The sequence below is a fragment of the Bos taurus genome, chromosome 3, assembly GCF_002263795.3.
Source record: "Bos taurus isolate L1 Dominette 01449 registration number 42190680 breed Hereford chromosome 3, ARS-UCD2.0, whole genome shotgun sequence".
Lineage (NCBI taxonomy): Eukaryota > Metazoa > Chordata > Mammalia > Artiodactyla > Bovidae > Bos > Bos taurus.
The window spans coordinates 66777302-66801113 of NC_037330.1; the positions used below are offsets into that span (position 1 = coordinate 66777302).

Consider the following 23812-nt stretch of genomic DNA (forward strand, 5'->3'; position numbering starts at 1 on the left):
AATTTTCCCTAAGAAATTTCTTCCTTTTCTTTATGTTTCATGCAGAACTGGTACTAATTTTTCCTTAAATGTTTGCAAGAACTTCCCAGTGAAGCCATCTGGGGCTAAAGTTTTCTTTTGTGGCAGGAGAAAATATGATAGGAGGGAGGTGGACATGATTCCATGTAATTATTAACAAGTTCTTAACTTTGGTCAGTTAGTAGGTCTGTGAGTGCTTACTATATTATTAACAATAATTGCCCAATAAAAGTAGGTCATGCATGAATGTGCCTGAGATAAAAATAACAAACAGCTCTAGTTCTGTTCTCTTACCTGAGCCATTCTATTATATCTAGAGTTACCTATTAGATATTTCTTCCTGTATAACTAACAAAACCTAGTCTTCACTGTCATAGCTTCTCAAGTTTTAGAGTTATTTATGGTTCATTCTTCTTCTATATATCCTAATTTTAACAGATTATCACAATTCGTTAATGTTACTTTCAAATTTATTCTTATATATTAATTACTTCACTATTTTTACTGCTCCAGTATTAATACAGCCTTCATCACCTCACAGTTTGATTACTACAATTTGATAATCAGATCTAAATTCCAACTCTGTTGCTTCCTAGTTAGGATTAGATAACATATAACATGTTATCTCAAAAATAATGCCTTACATTATTAGGTATCAATAATTTTGATTGATTTCATTACTCATGGTCTCCCTTAACCTTTTCAGCAAAAACCTACATTTCCCTGCCAGTGAGCATATATTAACATGTTATTTGTGCAATTTAAAATAGTAATACAAAAGTGTATGATGAAAATTTGTGCAATCTCATGAGATTATAAGGACTGATCATTTTAGCTGAATTAATTGACCAGCAGGAAGTCTTTTTATCCTGGTGAAATTAAATAAAATTGTGTGGCTTGTTGATACTGTCAAGAGTAATCCTGGAGAATAAATGGATCAGTTAACACTTGTCACCTAGTTAAAAAAAAAAAATTCAAATTAAATTTTGACTTCTTTATAGATTCAGAATAAAATATTGATTTTTTAAATGTAGTATGAACAAAACCACTTAAAATAGTTTTTAAAGTGTCATTTCAATATTCTGAGCTCTCACTTTGAAAGTCTGTGAAAATTTGAGTAGTACTAATGTTAACATTATTGCTTAAAATATAAGCAAACTATCCTTTGCTGACAGTTTACTCTGTTCTGAGCTTTGAGGATAAAAAAATTGTAGCAAAATAAGTTAATTAGCTCTTGTTTTTTAAGGTGTAAATTACAAACCAGTAGGACCTATATATCTTTCATAGTTTTAGGTTGAACAAAAAAATTTCAAAATCAAGCAGATAAATATTTGTAGGATTTACAGATAATTTTTAAAAGACATTACACTGCCTGGTAGAAACGATAGCAGGATTCCATTGCTAACTCTGTTGTCTTTCTGTGCTGAACCAGGGTTAAAGGTATAAATTAGACTACATTTGGTTTATTAATTTTACAGGAAACAATTCTGTTCCACAGTCATTGACTGCATTGTATTCTCTCACTGGTACTATTGTACTATCTCACTAGTACATCCTTTTATCACAATATGAATAATTTATGATGATAATAATCCAAGCTAATAGTTATTGAGCCTTTACTGTGTGCCAGGTAATGTACCAGCTGGTTAACAATCATTATTTCATTTATTTTCCACAATATTCATTTGAAGTGAATACTATTATCAAACCCTATCTCAAAAAACTTTCCAAACTCAGTCATTTAAAATTTCTTAAAATATTAATATGAGAAAAATGTCTTGGAGTTTCTCTAGTAGGATTTGAAGTCTTATGGAAATTGTTACAGAAAATGAGACTTAGAAAAGTCAAGTAACTTGCCAAAGACCATACAAACAATGAGTGGTGGACAAAGGGGACACAGATTGGCAGTGTGACTACTGAGTCTGCACTCTTACCCATTGTATTATGCTGATGCCAAGAAAGCAGCACAACTGCTTTGTGTGATGGGGATGAGGGGAATACCAACCAGCTTATAAGCTTTGACTTACTTGTGTAATCAACAGAGCCTTTAATCCAATTATTTGAGAACCACAATTCCAAGCAGTAGAAATATGTCGGAAGCTGAAAAGACATGATTAACGGTATTCTCTACACTTAGTGAATTTGTAATCTTTAGCTGGCAACTAGTAGCAGAATACGGTGCTGGATGAATTGAGAAACAGGTATTTTGCCCTATGAGAGCATCACAGAGTTTTTATTTAAGTAGCTTATTTCCTTTTAAAGTGATACAGGCTAACAGTTATTCTCTTGACGTTAAGCAGAACACAGACTGAGGTTACGAAATTATTCCCAGGTACTGAATGAAATGCTGCTATCTCAGCTGGTTGTGGTTTAGAATTCATTTAGCGAACTCATTCATGTGGGATGAAGTCAGGGGCCGTTCGGGCTCTGATTTTTAAAGTGCCCAAGTCAGCAACACGCAAGCAGCACTCTGACTGCTGCAACTAAGGACAGTGAAGAATCCAGTAACAATATTCGCATGCATGTTATTCTCTTGATTAAGGAACACATGGATATATTCTATCATTCTGCTAAATTGCCAAAAGTACAAAAGCCTTCTAAATTTTTATCTAACAGAACATTATTTAACAGTGTAATCCAAATTCTTTTATTTGCTTAATGACTGAGAATTTTGATTTTATGAAAACTTTATTTTTTTAATGCTGTTGTTGCTTAGTTGCTAAGTAGTGTCCAACTCTTTGTGACCCCATGGACTGTGGCCCGCCAGGATCCTCTGTCCATGGGATTTCCAAGGCAAGAATACTGGAGTGGGTTGCCATTTCCTTCTCCAGGGGCTCCTCCTGACCCAGGGGTCGAACCCACATCTCCTGCATTGGCAGGCACTGGCAGTTGGACTCTACCGCTGAACCACCAGGCTGCAGCCAGGTCTTAGTTGCAGTACACAGAATCTTTTTTATGTGTTGCAGCATGCAGGTTCTTTAGTTGAGGCATATAGGATCTAGTTCTCTGATCGGGGATCAAACTCAGGGCCCTTGCAGTGGGAATGTGGAGTCTTAGCCACTGGACCACCAGGGAAGTCCTATGAAAACTTTTTAAAGTATTAATTGACTCCAACAAAGTCATAATAAGGACTCTATGAAGCATTTAAAAATTAGCTGAATGTCACACATTTTAGTGAATCTCAACACTAAACCGTAAATCCATCAAGGAAATTCCTGTGAAAGGGAGTCGCAGACACTGAACTTTAGTCAAGGAATGGAGCCATAGTGCTAACTTGCAGCTGAAAATGTTTGTTTCCTTAAATCCTCTTCTTTCTCTATCTCTATCCTCACTCTACAAGCCTGAAGTACTCATGCCCTTCCTACCAGACAGACACAGTCACCTTCGTGCATGCTAAGTCACTTCAGTCCTGACTCCTCGTGACACCATGGACTGTATGTAGCCCGCCAGGCTCCTCTGCCCATAGGATTCTCCAGGCAAGAATACTGGAGTGGGTTGCCATTTCCTTCTCCAGGGGGTCTTCCCCACCGAGCGATCGAACCCAAGTCTCATTATGTTCCCTGCATTGCCAGGTGGATTCTTATCACTAGCACCTGGGCAGTAACCTTTAACCCTGACACAACTGTCTCCTTTTCTGTCAGCCAACCAGGGACCATGCTGTGGACTAAGTTGCTCAATATGTAAATGACTGTAATTATATGTTGTACAATGTGTATTATGAAATTAAAATTTAAAAACAAATAACACGTACAGTTTCAATCTTGTCATAACATTTCATAAACCTTCTCATACAAAAGCTTACAGATTTGTGTATTTTTTTAATTGGACAAAAGTTTCATACAAATATAATATGAAATCTTTCAAAATTTTCTCCTAGAACTTTTGATGCTTAAGGACCTTGGTAGAATTCAGAATTATAAATATATCTTAATGATAATATCTCACTTAATTGTTGATTTTTCAAACACATGGCAACAAAGATGGAATTCCCTGGTAGTCCAGTGGTTAGGACTCAGCACTTTTACTGCCAGGGGCTTAAGTTTGATCTCTGGTTGGGGAACTAACATTACATAAGCTGTGCAGTGTGTGTGGCCAGAAAAGCAAAAACAAAAGACAACGATGGTGGAAGAAATACTGGAATTAGAGCCTGAAAACTTTGATGAGGTCATTTATTAGATGTATGGCCCCGGGAAAGCCAGTTAAATTCTGTGAACTTCCATTTTACATGTAAATTAGGCATAATAATGTTTTTCTCTTTATGAAGTGAAGTGAAAGTCACTCAGTCGTGTCCGACTCTTTTTGACCCCATGGACTATACAGTCCATGGAATTCTCCAGGCCAGAATACTGGAGTAGGTAGCCTTTCCCTTCTCCAGGGGATCTTCCCAACCCAGGGATCAAACCCAGGTCTCCTGCACTGCAGGCAGATTCTTTACCAACTGAGCCGTAAGAGAAGCCCAAGATTACTGGAGTGGGTAGCCTATCCCTTCTCCAGGGGATTTTCCCAACCCAGGAACTGAACTTAAGTCTCCTGCATTGCAGGTGGGTTCTTTACCAACTGAACTATCAGGGAAGCCCTTTTCTCTTTATGCGTGTATGCTAAGTCGCTTCAGTCGTGTCTGATTCTTTGCAACACTGTGGACTGTAGCCCGCCAGGCTCCTCTGTCCATGTGGATTCTCCAGGCAAGAACATTGGAGTCTGTTGCCTTGCTCTCCTCCAGGGGATCTTTCCAACCCAGGGATCCAACCTCATCTCTTACGTCTCCTACAATGGCATGCAGGTTCTTTACCAGCTGAGCCTTAAGGGAAACTGTCCATAATGTCCATTTTATGGACAGTTTCTACCTTCTGAACTTCACTGCTGCATCTGACACTCTATCACTTCTCTATTCTGAAATCCTTCTCACTTGGCTCATGATACCATTTCTCTCCCTGTTCCTTCATGTTTCTAACCATTCCTTCTCTTTGGAGGGTTTCTTTGCCTCTCTACACTTCTTCAGTGTTGTTTGCCCCCATGTTTCAGTCTTTGCCCTTTTCTTCTCACTCTAGACTTTATTATTATTATTATTTTAACTTTACCATATTGTATTGGTTTTGCCATACATCAACATGCATTTTTATTTCAATGAGTTAATACACTTTGGTTGTTTACCTCTCTGGTTTCATCTTTCTCCATACTTCCCTCCCACTCTATCACATGTCCTGAAATACTGGCCCACCTGAGCCTCTACACAGCTAGCTCCCTCAGCTTGATATTCTACTCATTCTCTTAGCTAACTCCTACTAATTCTTTAGTTCTGAAACTGTCATTTTTCTCCAGGAAGCTTTCCTTGACTCATGAGACTGGGTTAGGTGCTTCTCTGCTGCTGCTGCTGCTAAGTTGCTTCAGTCATGTCCAACTGTGTGCAATCCCATAGATGGCAGCCCACCAGGCTTCCTGTCCCTGGGATTCTCCAGGCAAGAACACTGGAGTGGGTTGCCATTTCCTTCTCCAATGCATGAAAGTGAAAAGTGAAAGTGAAGTCGCTCAGTCGTGTCCGACTCTAGTGACCCCATGGACTGTGGCCCACCAGGCTCCTCCATCCATGGGATTTTCTAGGCAAAAGTACTGGAGTGGGGTGCCATTGCCTTCTCCACTAGTGTGTGTTAAAACAGCACTCCCATGCTTACCCTAATTATGGCATTCACCACAGTATAAGGGCTTCCCAGGTGGTGCTAGTAGTACAGAACCTGCCTGCCAATGCGGGAGACATAAGAAATGTGGGTTCAGTCCCTGGGTCAAGAAGATTCCCTGGAAGAGGAAATGGCATCCCACTCCAGTATTCTTGCCGGGCCAACCCCATGGACAGAGGAGAGAGGAGTTGCAAAGTCAGATATGACTTGAGCATTCCAGGCAGTAGTAGAGGATGAGATGGTTGGATGGCATCACCAACTCAACGGCTTGAGTTTGAGCAAATTCTGGGAGATGGTGAAGGACAGAGAAGCATGGTGGGCTGCAGTCCATGGGATCATAAAGAGTTGGACATGACTTAGCAATTGAACAAACACAGCAACCATAATATGTGGTAATAAAGCACTTTCTTGACCACCTCCTCTACCAGAAAGTGAGGTCTTTGAGAGCATAGACTGTATTTTATATACCATTGTATCCACAGTATTTAGCACGTGCTGATATATAGAACAGAGAAGGCGATGGCACCCCACTCCAGTACTCTTGCCTGGAAAATCCCATGGACGGAGGAGACTGGTAGGCTGCAGTCCATGGGGTCGTGAAGAGTCGGACACAACTGAGCAACCTCACTTTCACTTTTCACTTTCATGCATTGGAGAAGGAAATGGCAACCCACTCCAGTACTCTTGCCTGGAGAATCCCAGGGATGGGGGAGCCTGGTGGGCTGCCGTCCATGGGGTCACACAGAGTTGGACACGACTAAAGCGACTTAGCAGCAGCAGCAGATATATAGAAGACTTATATAATAATTGTTTACTGAATAAGTAAATCCTGCCAACTTACAGAGGAAGCACTTTATATGCTGGGATATATTGTGTGACTCTCATTATGGTTAACATTATGTGGGACTACAATATAAATAGAACACACCATTCATCACACAAATATTTATTAAGCAACTCTTATGTGCCAGGCACTCTGCCAGATGTTGAGAAATGCAGCACTGAATAGACAGACACTCTCCCTATTCTCATGTTATTAATAGTCTCCTGGCCAAAACTCTGAACAAAAGCCTTGGAACAGGAATTTTAATGGTCCAGCCCACTATGCTATCTGTAGACTCAGGTAAGATTCTAACATCAACCACACCTGATACAGAATTGAAGACAGCAGACACCATACCCCAACCTTCCCACTAGAGGCCTAAGGTCGGGGACTTCCATTCTCAGCCCACATTTTGCTCTTCTCTTACTTCCACCTGGACCTTCATCTGCATATTTGGTAAACTTTATGTTCCTTTTCTACAACACAGAGGATTGATTCCTTCCTAGTGCCTAGCTCCATGCCTGCTAATTAATAAACTATAATTTAAAATAAATCCCCAAAGCCATCATGAAAAGGTTTTCAATATCCATGTAGTAACCATCAAAGCGAAGAACTCTAAAAGATCCCATTCCTTTGACTCAATTTTTAATTCCCTTAATAAACTGTCTATACTACATTTTAAAATCTGCTGTTGAATATTTCCAAAAGATTTTCAAATTAATCTTTTGGTTTTTTTTTTAATTTTTATTTTATTTTTAAACTTTACAATATTGTATTGGTTCTGCCATATATTGAAATGAATCTGCCACAGGCATACACTTGTTCCCCATCCTGAACCCTCCTCCCTCCTCCCTCCCCATACCATCCCTCTAGGTCGTCCCAGTGCACCAGCCCCAAGCATCCAGTATCGTGCATCAAACCTGGACTGGTGACTCATTTCATATATGATATTATACATATTTCAATGCCATTCTCCCAAATCATCTCACCCTCTCCCTCTCCCACATCAGTGTCTCTTTTGCTGTCTTGTACACAGGGTTATTGTTACCATCTTTCTAAATTCCATATATATGCGTTAGTATACTGTATTCGTGTTTTTCTTTGTGGCTTACTTCACTCTGTATAATAGGCTCCAGTTTCATCCACCTCATTAGAACTGATTCAAATGTATTCTTTTTAATGGCTGCGTAATACTCCACTGTATATATGTACCACAGCTTTCTTATCCATTCATCTGCTGATGGACATCTAGGTTGCTTCCATGTCCTGGCTATTATAAACAGTGCTGCGATGAACATTGGGGTACACATGTCTCTTTCAATTCTGGTTTCCTTCAAATTAATCTTTTGGAAATATATTCTCAAATTTCAAATATCCATTCAATCTTTGATCATTTTATCATCTCCCACTTTCATGCTTTCTACATATATTATTAGTTAACATATAGATGAGTTTCACCTACTTGTCTATAAACTTATGTGGAATTTGCTGCTATATTTGTTGCTGTATAGCACAGAGTTCCCAGGCCCTCCTTCAACTTCACATAATAATCCTTACTAGAAATATTCATATATATTTATTATTCATGTGGATCATTATCATTATGATCAATAAACTTAAACAAAGTTTAAGGACACAAAGTTACCTTGGTTGCTATAGGAAAACTTATTAAACACAATTTCTTCAAAGTTCTTAACTGGCACATATAATCAGAATAATGATTTTAAAGTACAGGTTACATATTGTAAAATAAAGTTTCAAAAGCTCCAGAATGGGACATCCTTGACAGTCTAGTGGTTAAGACTGTGCTGCCAATGCAGGTGGCTCGGGGCTCGGGTTCGATCCCTCGTGGGGGAACTAGGATCCTATATGCTGTGCAGTCAAAAAAAAAAATTCAGAGTAACTTCCAGCCCCAGTTATTTTGATTTCTAATAATGTAACAGCTTGCCATTCTTTCTACCTTCATCAACTTGGCTACTACCTTCTCTACCACTCTGTGCTCTTTAACTCTAGTCTATGACTCCAGCTCTGCAGATGTTAACTACGTAAGCCCAGAACTAAAATTCTTACCTGGGCTTATTAGGCCCTTTTGCAGGTTCTCCTAGCCTCTCTGACTTACCTTGTCTTCTCCCATTCCTTCAACCTCCCACCTTGACAAATATATTCAGTGACTATTTCGACCTCTGAGAGATTTTTTTTCTCCCTGTAGTGCATATAGTATCTTAGTTCCCCACCAGGGATGGAACCCGTGCCTACTGCAGTGGAAGCTCAGAGTCCTACCCACTGGACTGCAGCGAATTCCCTCCAAGAAAATTCTTAAGCCACTTCCTTACCAGTGAAGTATTTTCCCAAACTAACAATGGTGGTTTTCTGCATTTCACGCTAAGAATGGACTTTTTTGCTTTCAGTCTCTGACATCTCAAAATGTGCTTAGATTTTTCTAGATATATGTAGATTTTCTGGTTTCCAGATGCATCTGACATAAATCAAAAATTTTATATTAAACATATCAGATATATTAGTCTAATCTATCTTCTTTATTTAATTTTTTATTATTTCAGGAATATAGTGAAAGCAACTAATATAATCAAACCTCATATACCCACCACTAAGCTTCAACAAGTATTCGCTTCTTCCATTGTCTTCAACAATACAATCTATTTCATTTACTTTGTCCAATATCTATTTCAGCATAATGCACAATACTTTATAGATGCTATAAATCCTCCTCCAGCTACACTCGCCACATTCTAGGCACCATGCAGTGCATCCTCCTAACACCTCAGAATTATGCCCAGAATCAAACCCTATAATTCTGGCCTTTGATTCTTTCTTGGGAAGACTTTAAAGTAACCACTCAAAGAAAACTGGTGAGTTCTCATTTGAGGAAGTCATTAATAAAATGAAGTTACGTATATCAACAAAATGTAAGAATTTTTAAAAAGTTATAATAAATTAGAGGAAAGACCTGGTTTCTCTACATTATATAAAGGAGAAGAGTGGAAACTAACAACTGAATCCCTATTATCTGCCATATACTAGGTGGTTTGCATGTTATTTCATAAACTTAGAGGTGATAAGTATGATAGAGTCAGAAATAATTGGGAAATTAAAAATTAGCTAAAATGAATAAATATGTACTTATTAATTAATTCAAAAACATTTATTAAACATCTTTCTACAATGTGCTAGACAGTATAAGGCACTACATATACAAAGATGAATGTAGAATAAAATATTTATTTTCAGGGAACTCATAGACCACATGGGATGACAGACAATAACCAAGAAAATATAAAAGGGCCCAACGTACAGGCCTGCTATTGAGGAGCTCAGAAGGCTTTTGTTTATATAGATTATATCTACAGATATCAATGTATTAAAAATTAGAGAGAATTTTCAAATATATACTTGTCATGGGAAATAATAACAAACCTATTATACATCAACATAAACACATTTTATGAAAAAAATGTATTTTCCAAAATAAAAATACTTAGGAGAATGACATTGTTTTACATGTTTGCACATCTCTTTAATATCTGGCTTAAAAAAAGATAGCTATATTTCATATCTACTTCTGTATTCAAACTATTGTGATATGTTGTTTTGATTGAAGTATGTAAAGAAAGTATGGCCTCATACAGATATGTAGTTATAAAAGAAAGGCCTATGGGTCCTTGAAGGGTCTTGGGGACTTCTAAGGATTCTAAAACCATATTCTGAGACTTGTTGAATTATAGGAAAAATATTCTATCAAATCACACCAGTTTTAATTCAAAAAAGAAAGTAGTTTGAGTGGGCACTCCCTGTTTGTATTCTAGAATACTAAATAAGGATTAGTTTAACAACTTAATTCTTACACTCAGTAACCTAAATACCAAGGGATTTTATATCTGGAATCTCACAGACTTTTCTTAATCTAGTATTAAGTGACTTTTCTTATCTGAGCAGGCAGATGTCAGGTCTTTAGCCACCTTAAAGGAGTAACAGCAGCACAACAATTAGGCCCCACTGTACTTTTCTAAATGTCTGAGATCTCAGGCAAGCCAGATGAATTGTTATCAAAAATAAGAGAAAACAATGACCTAAGGATAAGGTTGAACATGTGATTCATCAACAAGTTTGGTCATAATAAAGGGACGATGAATAATAAAGGGATTTAATTCCAGGTGGCACTAATGGTTAGGAATCTGCCTGCCAATGTAGGAGACACAAGAGACTCAGGTTCAATCCTGGGTTTGATCCCTGGGTTGGGAAGCTCCCCTGGAAAAGGAAAATGGCAACCCACTATGGTATTCTTGCCTGAAGAATTTCATGGACAAGAGGAGCCTGGCAGGCTACAGTCGATGGGGTTGCAAAGAGTTGGACATGACTGAGTGACCAAGAACAGTACACAGAAGGGATTTAAGAATGCCAATCCAGCATATTAAGTGCTGATGTTAAATGAAGACAACGAAGTATCCAGCATAGGGTTCTGAGGGAATATTGTATGCAGTCTTACTATAGCCTGTCTATGATCTATCAAAAATGCATTTTTTTCAAACTTGACAGATTAGACCTGTATTTATAACATAGTATTTTTGTGAGGAAAACCTACTATGTACCAGGAATTATGCCTTGGTGATGGTATGCAAAATATATGTGACAGCCTTTGAAATCAATTAGCTTTGTTGGGAAAAATAGATGGGACCACAACTAATGATAATACAAAGTAGTAAGCGTACATAATAGCAGGATATGTACAGAGCTATAGAAATATGGAAAAGTCATGGAAAAGATCATGGTGGGGTTTAAGGCAGATTACACAGAGATAAATGGTGACATTTGATGTAGATACTGAAGGATAAGAGGATTTCACAAAGTAGAAAGGAGAGTAAGGACATCTAGGCAAAAGGAGCAACATGAACAAAAACATCCAAGCCTGACAGCCCACTGAAAATTTGGGGAGCTATGAGTTGTCCAGAGAATGTATGGTAAACTAGAAAGACAGACTGGACACAGAATGGAAAGATTCCCAAATGCCAGACTAAGAAAAAGTTTAGACTTGATCCTACAGTCAATGGGAGCCAGCAAAGGATTTTTAAAGCAAACATGTGACTTAATGATACATGTATTATAGAAAAGAAAAAGAGACTGATAGCAGTGCAGAAAATTGGAGTAAAATGAGGGAAGACTACAGGGAGAAAGACAAGTACAATGATCTTGGCAAGAAAAGATAAGGGCCTGAATTAAGATGGTAGCATTAGGAATGACAAGTCATAAAAGATATTTTAGAAATAGGATTGACAAGACGTGGTAACCCATTTATTCATTTATTTAAGAAGTATTTATTAAGCTCCAACTATATGCCAGAGATGATCCTAGGCTGTGAAGAAATGAAAGTGAACAAAAAGACAAAGTCCCTTCCTCCAGGGAAGGGGGCTGTCTTGGGAGCATTATTGCAAAAATTTTGACCAATTAGATTTGGAGGGCAGAGGTGAGGAGAGGAAGGAAGGAATTGGTTCAAGGTTTTTATTTTGAGTGAATGGATGAACAGGGTTACCATTAAAAGCATGTTTAAGGGGTAAAAAAATGAGTTCAGCTTTGAACAGGTCTTACTACCTGTCAGAATTACATTAGGGGTCTTGTTATACATGTACTAAGAATTATGAATTTTTAGAGCTTATTCACTAAAGACATTAAAGACCAATTAGTCAAAGCCATTCATTTATCATAAGAAAAAACAGGAGGCTCAAAATGATTCAGTGACTAATCCAAGGTTGTAAACTGTTCAGCAGCAGAACAAGGAACTAGATTCCAAGTTTCTTGACTTCTAGTCAACTACTTATTTCACTCTACCATTCTACATTTTTATCTAAAAGTACTTGAAATACATATACATGAATTGTATATATGTAAAATTAAAAGACGCTTATTCCTTGGAAGGAAAGTTATGACCAACCTAGATAGCATATTCAAAAGCAGAGACATTACTTTGCCAACAAAGGTCCATCTAGTCAAGGCTATGGTTTTTCCAGTGGTCATGTATGGATGTGAAGAAAGCTGAGAACAGAAGAATTGATGCTTTTGAACTGTGGTGTTGGAGAAGACTCTTGAGAGTCCCTTGGACTGCAAGGAGATCCAACCAGTCCATCCTAAAGGAGATCAGCCCTGGGTGTTCATTGGAAGGACTGATGCTGAAGCTGAAACTCCAGTACTTTGGCCACCTCATGTGAAGAGTTGACTCATTGGAAAAGACTGATGCTGGGAGGGATTGGGGGCAGGAGGAGAAGGGGACGACAGAGGATGAGATGGCTGGATGGCATCACTGACTCGATGGACATGAGTTTGAGTAAACTCCGGGAGTTGGTGATGGACAGGGAGGCCTGGCGTACTGCGATTCATGGGGTCGCAAAGAGTCGGACACGACTGAGTGACTGAACTGAACTGATGTGCTTAGTTGCTCAGTCCTGTCTGACTCTTTGTGACCCTATGGACTGTAGCCTGCACTGCAAGCAGATTCTTTACCTCTGAGCCACCAGGAAAGCCCATATACATGAATACATAAACAAATATACTAATGTTGGTATCAACTGGCATAGCAATTAATGAGGTAGACTTCAGGAAGTTTTTTAAAATGACTTAATAGCTTAATAAAAGGTGTTTCAAAAATATACTTTGGGGCTGTTATAAAGTAACTTACAGGTTGAATACTAAGGTATAGAACTCAAACTTTGAAATAATATGAAAGTCTCAAAGTAGAATATAATATTAAGTATAACAGATTATCTTAAAATATGCATGCTAATGTTCCCATTCTAAAATTTCACTGGACCTCTGTTTGACCTCTAAATGTTCTAAATTTAGTTACTTTATTTGATTTTTATATGTGCAATTAAAATATTTCAAGATAGCAAATAACGCAAGACTTAAGAATTTTAAATCATAACTCTCTATCATTTACAATAACTGTTTCATCGTGTGAAAGTATTATCTCCTTTCTCAAGGAGAACAGACTTGACAAGAAAGTGACAGCTTTAAATCTGCATTTCATTAAACTCAAGTAAATTCTTTGTCTCAACTTTTAGGAAGGTTATAGACAGAACACTTACCTATATACTAGAAGTAAATGTTAAAATCCACCTCTTTATAGAACAAACAACATTGTTTTCAGCTTCATAAAATGTGAGCCTAAATTTTTATCATTTTCTACTTGTACAAGAAATATAAACTTATGTAACCTTATTACATTTAATGAAGGTTGTAACCTTCTACTTTGAAAATTATATTATTAAACATTATAAACCTCATTACAGTTCAAAAATATGAAACTAGATCCTATTTTACCTACTTAAAATAGTGAGTTTTTTCCTCCTACCAATACATAATTCCTCTCTGATAATCAACAATCTTTTTTTTTTTTCCTTTGGCTGTTTCTTTCATTTAGTTTTTTAGTTTTTAATTTAGTTTTTTAGTTGAAGTACAGTTGATTTACAGTGTTGTGCCAATCTCTGCTGTATAGCATAGTGACTCACTTACACACATTTACACATTTTTAAATATTCTTTCCCATTGTGATTTATCATAGGATATTCAGCACAGTTCCCTGTGCTGTACATTAGGACCTTGCTGTTTATCCATTCTAAATGTAATAGTTTGCGTCTACCAACTCCAAGCTCCCAGTCCTTCCCTCTCCCTACCCACCTCTGCCTTGGCAACCACAAGTCTGTTTCTATGTCTGTGAATCCATTCCTGTTTTGTAGATAGGTTCATTTGTGCCATATTTTAGATTCCACATATAAGTGATATCATATGACATTTGTCTGTCTCTTTCTGACTTAGAATGATAATCTCTGGTTGCAGTCACACCAACAATCTTATTTTCAACCTGCCTCGTCATTCTTCCATATTAATATATAATACTTTGCACTCGTATGACTGTGTGGAATATTTTTCAAAGAGCATTCACCATACTCTGAGTCCCTGAAGGGAAAACCTGTGCTCTACTCCATTTTTTATCTTTAGTGTCTCACCTAGCAACTAGGACACAGTACAAAGTCAGTTCACGTTTGAGCTAGTGGATGAATAACTAAGAGATACCAGAAAACTGTCTGATCCAAAATGAGCCCAAATGAAACTTTTGTATGATATCTCTAAAGGAAAGCTGATGATGAGGATGCATGAATGAATGAGTGAACAAACAAACAAAATTGTAGAGAATAAAATTAAATGGAGTCAGTTTACATTAAACTAGATATCATGAAAAACCAGATGTGGGATTCCCAAGCAAATAGATGTGGTGATTTCTGGAGCACACTGGAATTCCTCAACCCTCTTCAAGTGGAAGATGGCCTTTCAGTGAGGGACATAACTGGGAATGGAAAGACCCAGGCCTCTGGCTCCAAACAAGTGGGTAGGGCGGTTAAGTAGAAGAATAGCAGTAAACTGCACTTTATGACCAATGTGTAAGGGCTGCTAAAACTCTCCTGAAGACTTCTAAGATGGGGAAGACGTAGGATTATTTAAGAGTTCCTAGGAAAGAATTCTTTCCCAGAAGTATCTCCCCTATACTTTCTAAAATCCCATCAGTTAAAATATTTTGTTTTAGTTCTCAAAACATGGTTCCTTTCAGTTCAACTGACACTAGCAATTACAGTGTGTCAATGACAGTTAACCTCTCCTTCCCAGCTCCATGATTACATTATTTGAGAGAAGGATGCGAATCAAAATATATCTATAGCATTTAAAGTTCAGCTTCCTGGTGCCAAGTCCAGCATATCATGGCTTCAGACTTACCCTAAACTTAGATCAGGGCCCTGCATATTCAAGTGTCTATGGTCAGGTAATGTAAGTTAATGTTATGCAATATAATTGACAAATAATGTATATCAGTGATGACTAGTTATCAAACAACAGGGGATGGTAGAGACTGTGTTAAGAGGAGAGTGTGTTGTGTGCCCTGTCTGAGAAGGGAGTCACTACTTAGTTTTAGAGTATCCCTGCTATGCAGAAATGTGGACCAGTTTTGCTAAGACCTTTCAATTTTTCAAGAGAGGCTGAAAATCCATATTTCAATATAAAATGTACAATTTTGAAATATGCCTGTGGCTAAACGTGGCTTTTTGGCTCTCAAATTGTAGACCCTGATCTAAATAAACAAGCAGCACTAAGAAAATACAAAGAGACAGGGGTGGGGGCTTGTTTTGGCTAGAAAGAGGGAGGCAGAGTGAAAAGGAAGGAAATGGCAGGAAGGAGGGCCAGAAAGAAAGGCGAAGTCAAATTTCACCAACCTCAAATGAGTCCAGGCATCAAGAAGTTATGGTTTCTCAAGTATCTACTTAAGTCATTAAAGCCTAAATGTCCATTCTGTTAATCACATGCCTGGATTTCCAAAGTAGCAGCATTTCAATTCATCCATCTTGTTAAGTGTGCTGATAGGGTCATCCCTTCAAAACCAGACCCAGGGTCCAGGTTTGAGCGGGGAGGCTCTTGCCAACCAGCCTTGTAGAGACATTGCCCGCCTCCTCTACTGCCTTGCAGCGTGTAGCAACATCAGACTAGGAATCAGGACAGTAAATCCCAGGGTTTGTGTAAGGGGCTGAATGGTGATAACTCTGTTGGTTTACACTTCTAACAGAAGCCCATATAATCTAAAATCAAACTGCCTGTATCAAGACAAAAAATTTTTTCACCAACCTCAAAACCTGGCCAAGGGATGGATCCCAGACTGTCTTCTAATCAGAGAACAAAAAGGAAGAGATGACAAAAAAAAAAAAGGAGGGGGAGAAAAATAACCAACTATTGAATACTTACTAGATGGCAGATACTGCATCAATGTTTTCACATAGGTGCTTTCACTGAGATATGGCATTCTGAGGGGAAAAAGTCCTATTTGTGGAGAAAGAGGGAACTATATCAAAGTACTAACAGTTTACATGTCAGATGATGAGAGCCCCTTTTTCGGTTCCCCCCAATTTTTAACCATAACTATAACATAGTTGTATTAATTTTCTAATAAAAAACAAATTTGACTGAAAGTTAAATAGCTGGATTTCTGGGTAAAAATTCATCCATCCTACCATATTGAAAGTATATTACCATGCAATGTGAAGGATGTGCTCAGTCATATGTGACTCTTTGCGACACTTTGGACTGTAGCCCTGCAGGTTCCTCCATGCATGGGATTTTTCAGGCAAGAAAACTAGAGTGGATTGCCATTTCCTCCTCCAGGGGATCTTCCCGACCCAGGGATTGAACCTGCGTCTCCTGTATTTCCTGCATTGCAGGTGGATTTTTTACCTGCTGAGCCATCTGGGAAGACCCATACTATTACAGTCAAGCCAAACCATGCACTGAGTATTTAAATAGATGAAGAAAATATAACAACTCCAAGTGTGTATAAATATGTAATCTTGATAAATGATAAAACCAGAAGGAAGAGAACATAAAAGAAACCATACAGGTGATGTAGACCACAGTTTAAATAAGAACAGAAATATGTGAAATTACTAAGAATGGTATAGGTCATTTTCCCTCTTAATTATAAAGCCAACTATTAAGATGTTTTGTGTGTCTGGCCAGCATAACATAAAATGCACAGAGTCCTCTTTTATATAAAAATATCCAGATATCTGCCCATCTGTTACATACTTTTATACATTTACTGTAATACATTGTTTTCTTTCTTTTAGGCATGTATTTTTACTTAATATTTTTTATTTGCTTTTGCATGTGTGTGTGTGTGTGCACGCATGCTCAGTTGTGTCTGACTCTTTGTGACCCAATGGACTGTAGCCTGCCAGGCTCCTCTGTCCATGAAATTTCCCAGGTAAGAATACTGGAGTGGGTTGCCATTTCCTTCTCTAGGGGATCTTCCCCACCTAGGGATCAAACCTACATCTCTTGTGTCTCCTGTACTGCAGGAGGATTCTTTAGTGTTGAGCCACCAGTGTGAAAGTGAAAGTTGCTCAGTTGAGTTCTATTCTTTGGGACCCCATGGACTATACAGTCCATGGAATTATCCAGGCCAGAATACTGGAGTGGGTAGCCCTTCCCTTCTCCAGGGGATCTTCCTGACCCAGGGGTCGAACCCACGTCTTCCGCATTGCAGGCGGATTGTTTACCAGCTGAGCCACGGGGGAAGCCCTTATTTCCCTTAATGAGTTTCAAAGGTAACAGTAGGGGTTCTTCCCCCCTAAATGAAATAGTATCTCATTTCAGGCCACTTGGGTTCTAAGCAATCTAAATTCCCAATTGTGTGTGCATGTTCTCAGTCATGTCCGACTCTTTGCAACCCCACGGACTGTATGTAGCCCACCAGGCTCCTCTGTCCATGAAATTTTCCAGGCAAGAATACTGGAGTGGGTTGCCATTTTCTACTCCAAGGGATCTTCTCCATCCAGGGATCAAATCCATATCTCTCACCTCTCCTGTGCTACAGGCAGATTCTTTACTGCTGAGCCACCAGGGAAGCTCTTAAATTGCCAATTAATCTCACCCAAATATACATACCCAGTTTTTATTCTGTTCACAAGTGAAACTCTAACCCAAATACCTCAAATGTAATTTCAGGGGAAAAATACTGTTCAAAAACCTAGATAATGCATTCCTTTGTTGATGCTAAATATAGTCATCTCAAGATGACATACATTTTGACAACGATCAGTCTTACATATCAAATTTTCAAAAACAGCAAGATTCCATTTTCAGGTGAGCAGGAAAAATTGCTATTCTCTACATTTCAGTTTAAAATGGATTTAAAAGTGTGACTCTTTCATGAAAATGGAATTACATCAATACTGTTTTAAGGTAAACTGGATTTTAAAGAATCTTGTGGTTTTTACTTTGGGCTCTTTAAGGGAATCACTGCAGATAAAATACAGAATTGCCCGCATTTTTCTTTAAAATATTCCAGTTAAAATACAAAATATTTTTAAAAATAGGGGGCTAATAGCTGTGAGAATCTTAATTAACTACATTAAATAATGAAAGTTTATTTATACTGGTATGTGTGTGTGCTCAGTCCTGTCAGACTCTTTGGGACTCCATGTAGTCCTGCCAGGCTCCTCACTTCATGGGATTCTTCAGGGAGGAACACTGGAGTGGGTTGCCATGCCCTCCTCCAGGAGATCTTCCCCACTCAGGGATCGAACCTGACTTTTCTGCCTCTCCTGCATTGGCAGGTGGGCTCTTTACCACTGAGCCACTTGGCAAGCCTTATTACTAAATATACCTCCTCAAAAAAACAAAACAAACCTTGTCCCTCAATTTAATTAATTATTCACTTTTCCACCCTACTGGACTTCAAAACTGAAAAGAATTTCAGACTTATGTGTATTCTGCGTTTTCTTAGGGCAGAAATTTAACCTGTTAAAAGGATTATCAGGGGGAAAGTAATGCAATTCATTCAATGACTGACGGATGACTAAGATGGTATAAATACTTAAGTTGACTTAATCATGCTACCCAACACATAGTTATGCTGTGACTCGAAGACCCGTGGGCCCACACATGAATTCATTAACAAAATTTAGCTGGTGAATGATGCTCCAGTTGCTTCGCTCATGGAACTGATTTCTTTCTTATTATGGCTTATTTCTTTTCTCTACCTGCCTCCTACCCAAGGACAGACATTTTGTTAGGACATAGCCTTATGCTATTTTTATCTTGTTCTCCTTCTGTCCTCTCTCTCTCTCTTCCCCCCACCCCGCTTTCCAACTCTTTGTTCACATTCTGGACCTTAAATAAATATGAAATGAAGACCTTGAAGCCATCAACGATTCTGAACTTGGCTATTTTCTTTACAAAAGCCATTAATAATATATATATATATATATATATATATATATATATATATTAGCATTTGTAGAGCGTTTCACAGTTTACAAACAGCTGGAATGTCTGGCGTTTTTAAAGAGTATATAGTCAAGGGAGGTCTCGAGAGGTGATTCCATCACTCATTCCAAGTTCAGCTCTAGCTGCACAACTCCCAACATCCGACCTCGGACAGAATCGCGAAAAACTAGTTTGGAGGGAGGGGGCAGACGACGGGTAGTTAAATCACATCTCACTCCCCAGCCTCCCACTGGGACGGACAGGGAATGATTTCTCTTAAAAACAGCAGGCAGTGCCGGCGGACAAGGAGACAGCGCCGGGGGCACGTGGTGGGGGAGGACGCGGCACTTTACCTGCCGGGCCCACTGGGACCGAGCAAGGGGTCGGGAGCCCGCTCCACTTGCAGAAGATCACTCCCGGAGGATCACTGCCTGCGGGACCCAGAAAGCTCCCGAAACTGCACACATAGGGCGCAAGCTGAGCTGAAGCTGCGGAGCTGGGCAGGGATGTCGCGGCCAGACTCTGCCCAAGGCCGGTGACCGCGGAGAGACAGCCAGGCCGCCCCGGCCCGCCCCGCGCCGCGCGGAGCCCGGGGATGCGGCTCCGAGGGCCGGTTCGCTCGCGCCGAGGACCAACACATCCACACAGCTGGATGGATCCCGGCCAGGAGCCGCGGCGAGCGTCCCCGCCGCCCCCGCCAGTCCCCCAAGGGGAGCCGACGGCTCGATCTCGGCCGCCCCAGTCCCACGTCCCCGCGACTCCTCTCACCCTCCTCAAGCCAGCGACACGCGAAGGTCCGGGGTGCGCGCGGGGAGGCTGTGCGCGTCGGGCGCCGGGGTGTGGGCAGGGGTCCGGGTGCTCCAGCCGCCACTCCAGCCGCTGCGATCTCTCTGGCCGCCGCCGCCGCCGCCCGCTCCAACAGCAAGTTTCCATAAAAGTCCTGGTGCGCAGCCTGTTCCCGCATTCCAGGCGGGCCCAGAGCCGGCTGCAGCTGTTCCAAAACACGAGGCCAGTTCCCCCAACCCCCGCCTCCGCCGTATCGCCCAGAGAGGGGTGGAGAGTCGAGAAGGAAGGCGGGCGAGGGGGGCGGTGGCTGCCAACTTTCCGCCGGGACCTGCCGGTCGCCCGACTCTGGATCCCGGAGCTGACCCCCTCCCCTCGGGTCCGCCTTCGCGTCCCGGCGGGCTCCGGGGAAAGGAAGCTGCCTCCCCAGTGAGGAGCGGGAGCTACTGGAGTGGGATTCGGAAACAGGCTGCAGCTGCCTTCCCTCTACCCACTAACGGTTTGCTCTAGGGCCTGCTTCTCAGCTGAGCTATCGGTTCTGGGGTCTAAGTAGCCAAACCACCACCTCATCTTCATCCAAAGCGTCGCCCCTCAGCCAACTTTCCTTTTACTGCTGAGAGCAGAGACCAGCAGACCCGGGACCACTTCATCTGTCTGTTGCTCTCCTTCTCTTGGTTCTGGTCTTTTACTCTCAACAGAATGGTTGATAGAGAAAAGTGGACGAAAGAGAGGATGCGAAAGAGGGGTGGACGCGGAGGAGGAGGCGTAAAAAGAAATAAGATTTATATAATATCCCAGTTTTCCTTAGCTGAGGGCAAATCATCTCTGGTCTTTCTAAATCCACATTAAGGCATCTTGCAAATATTAGCACCAGCTAATTGAATATTAGAACTAGATTGAATATTTTCAATCTGGACCATCAGCCTGTCAATTAAAGCCATCACACAGTCCATATTAAAACCTGAAATACTCATTTAATGGGGACATTTTCCTGGTGGGGGAGATCTTCAAGTCTTCACTGCGTGCATAAGATGAATATCAATTTAATGAATGAATAAACAAAACTGAACTAGCATCTACACAAACCAGGGACAACCACCTCCAACTTCTAGCACTAGCAAGACAGTGGTGCTCAGGTTACATTTTCAAAGATGTTGAAAAGGTCTTCTGGTCTTAACTACAACCTTCTTTATCCACCCCATCCCCATACACTATTTGCTCAGGATGGCAATTCTTTTAAGAGGTATAAGCCATTCATTCTTAAATTACAGAAAAGTTCTAGATTGGTTAATTAAAAAGCAGCTATTTAAACTTGTTATCTTGCTCCCTTCAGTACCATCACCCTGACCTTCTTCGATTCATGGAATTTTCTGTGGTCACTCCAGTTGCCCAGCCTTTGCATAAGCTGTTCCCCCTGTATGAAATTCTCTTTCCCTAGACTCTTCACCTACCTAAATTCAACATATGCTTTTGCTATCTGCTTATATGTTGCTTTCTCAGAGCAGTCTTCCTTTTACCCCAATCTGTATCAGTCCCTGGGCTTTCAATGTGGCTCAACGATAAAGAATCCACCCACAATGTGGGAGAAACAGGTTTGATCCCTGGGTCAGGAAGATCCCCTGGAGTAGGAAATGACAACCCACTCTAGTGTTCTTGCCTGGAAAATTCCATGGACAGGAGTCTGGGCTGCAGTCCATGGGATCACAAAGAACTGGACAAACAGCATGCATGCACGTATCAGTCCCATTACAAATTCTTATTCCACTCTTCCTCCCTACACTTACCAATTTATAATTACACTTTTATATTTATGACTTAAAGAAGTGAGAGAAACTCTCTAAAGGATCTACTCAGCAGATTCACCAGACACAACAAAGCTCTTCATTCTATAAACTTTGCTAGCTACCCACAGCATGCAAAGCTGTGTCTTCTCCCCTCGATTCATTATTCATTCACTCAACAAATATTTAGTTCTACTTAGGATACACCAGTCACAAAACAAAAAGCCCTGCCATCATATGACATATATTCTAGTGGAAGAGGACAGACAGTAAGCAGATAAACAGCTTAGTAATAAGCAATACAGATAAAGCAGAGCAGAAAAGTAGGAAATGCTGGGAATGGAATGGCTGGATATTACCCCTTTGGATAAGAGTTTAGAGAAAGCCTCATATGAGAAAAGCCTATGAGCCATGTAAGTATCTGGAGATCTCTGTGAGAAGATTGGTCCGGGAGGAAGTGCAAAGGCCCCATGAAAGATGCTATCTGACATATTCTAAAAAGAACAAGAAGGCCATGTGAGTGAGGCTAAATAGTTCAGTTCAGTTCAGCCACTCAGTGGTGTCTGACTCTTTGGGACCCCATGAACCACAGCATGCCAGGCCTCCCTGTCCATCACCAACTCCCAGAGTCCACCCAAACTCATGTCCATTGAGTAGGTAATGCCGTCCAACTATCTCATCCTCTGTTGTCCCCTTCTCCTGCCCTCAATCTTTCCCAGCATCAGGGTCTTTTCAAATGAGTCAGCTCTTCACATCAGGTGGCCGAAGTATTGGAGTTTCAGCTTCAACATCAGTCCTTCCAATAAACACCCAGGACTGATCTCCTTTAGGATGGACTGGTTGGATCTCCTTGCAGTCCAAGGGACTCTCAAGAGTCTTCTCCAACACCACAGTTCAAAAGCATCAATTCTTCGGTGCTCAGCTTTCTTTATAGTCCAACTCTCACATCGATATATGACCACTGGAAAAACCATAGCCTTGACTAGACGGACCTTTGTTGGTAATGTCTCTGCTTTTTAATATGCTACCTAGGTTGGTCATAACTTTCCTTCCAAGGAGTAAGTGTCTTTTAATTTCATGGCTGCAATCACCATCTGCAGTGATTTTAGAGCCCAGAAAAATAAAGTCAGCCACTGTTTCCCCATCTATTTGCCATGAAGTGATGGGACTGGATGCCATGATCTTCATTTTCTGAATGTTGAGCCTTAAGCCAACTTTTTCACTCTCCTCTTTCACTTTCATCAAGAGGCTCTTTAGTTCTTCTTCACTTTCTGCCATAAGGGTGGTGTCATCTGCATATGTGAGGTTATTGATATTTCTCCCAGCAATCTTGATTCCAGCTTGTGCTTCATCCAGCCCAGCGTTTCTTATGATGTACTCTGCATAAAAGTTAAATAAGCAGGGTGACAATACACAGCCTTGACGTACTCCTTTTCCTATTTGGAACCAGTCTGTTGTTCCATATCCAGTTCTAACTGTTGCTTTCTGACCTGCATACAGGTTTCTCAAGACGCAGGTCAGGTGGTCTGGTATTCCCATCTCTTGAAGAATTTTCCACAGTTTGTTGTGATCCACACAGGCAAAGGCTTTGGCATAGTCAATAAAGCAGAAATAGATGTTTTTCTGGAACTCTCTTGCTTTTTTGATGATCCAGAGGATGTTGGCAATTTGATCTCTGGTTCCTCTACCTTTTCTAAAACCAGCTTGAACATCTGGAAGTTCATGGTTCATGTATTGCTGAAACCTGGCTTGGAGAATGTTAAGCATCACTTTGCTAGCGTGTGAGATGAGTGCAATTGTGTGGTAGTTTGAGCATTCTTTGGCATTGCCTTTCTTTGGGGTTGCAATGAACACTGACCTTTTCTAGTCCTCTGGCCACTGCTGAGTTTTCCAAATTTGCTGGCATATTGATGCAGCAC

At 40.2% G+C, this 23812-nt stretch overlaps 1 protein-coding gene across 6 annotated transcripts in view; it reads right to left on the minus strand.

The window, feature by feature from the left end:
- The window catches only part of NEXN (nexilin F-actin binding protein), a 55730-nt gene extending 35509 nt beyond the window's left edge, over positions 1 to 20221 (minus strand). For all 6 annotated transcript variants that reach the window (XM_024990103.2, XM_005204430.5, XM_005204431.5 and 3 more), the window contains exon 1: positions 20098 to 20221. The gene's annotated coding sequence lies outside the window, so the exon portion shown is untranslated. The remainder of the gene's footprint in view (positions 1 to 20097) is intronic.
- Positions 20222 to 23812: the final 3591 nt, after the last annotated feature.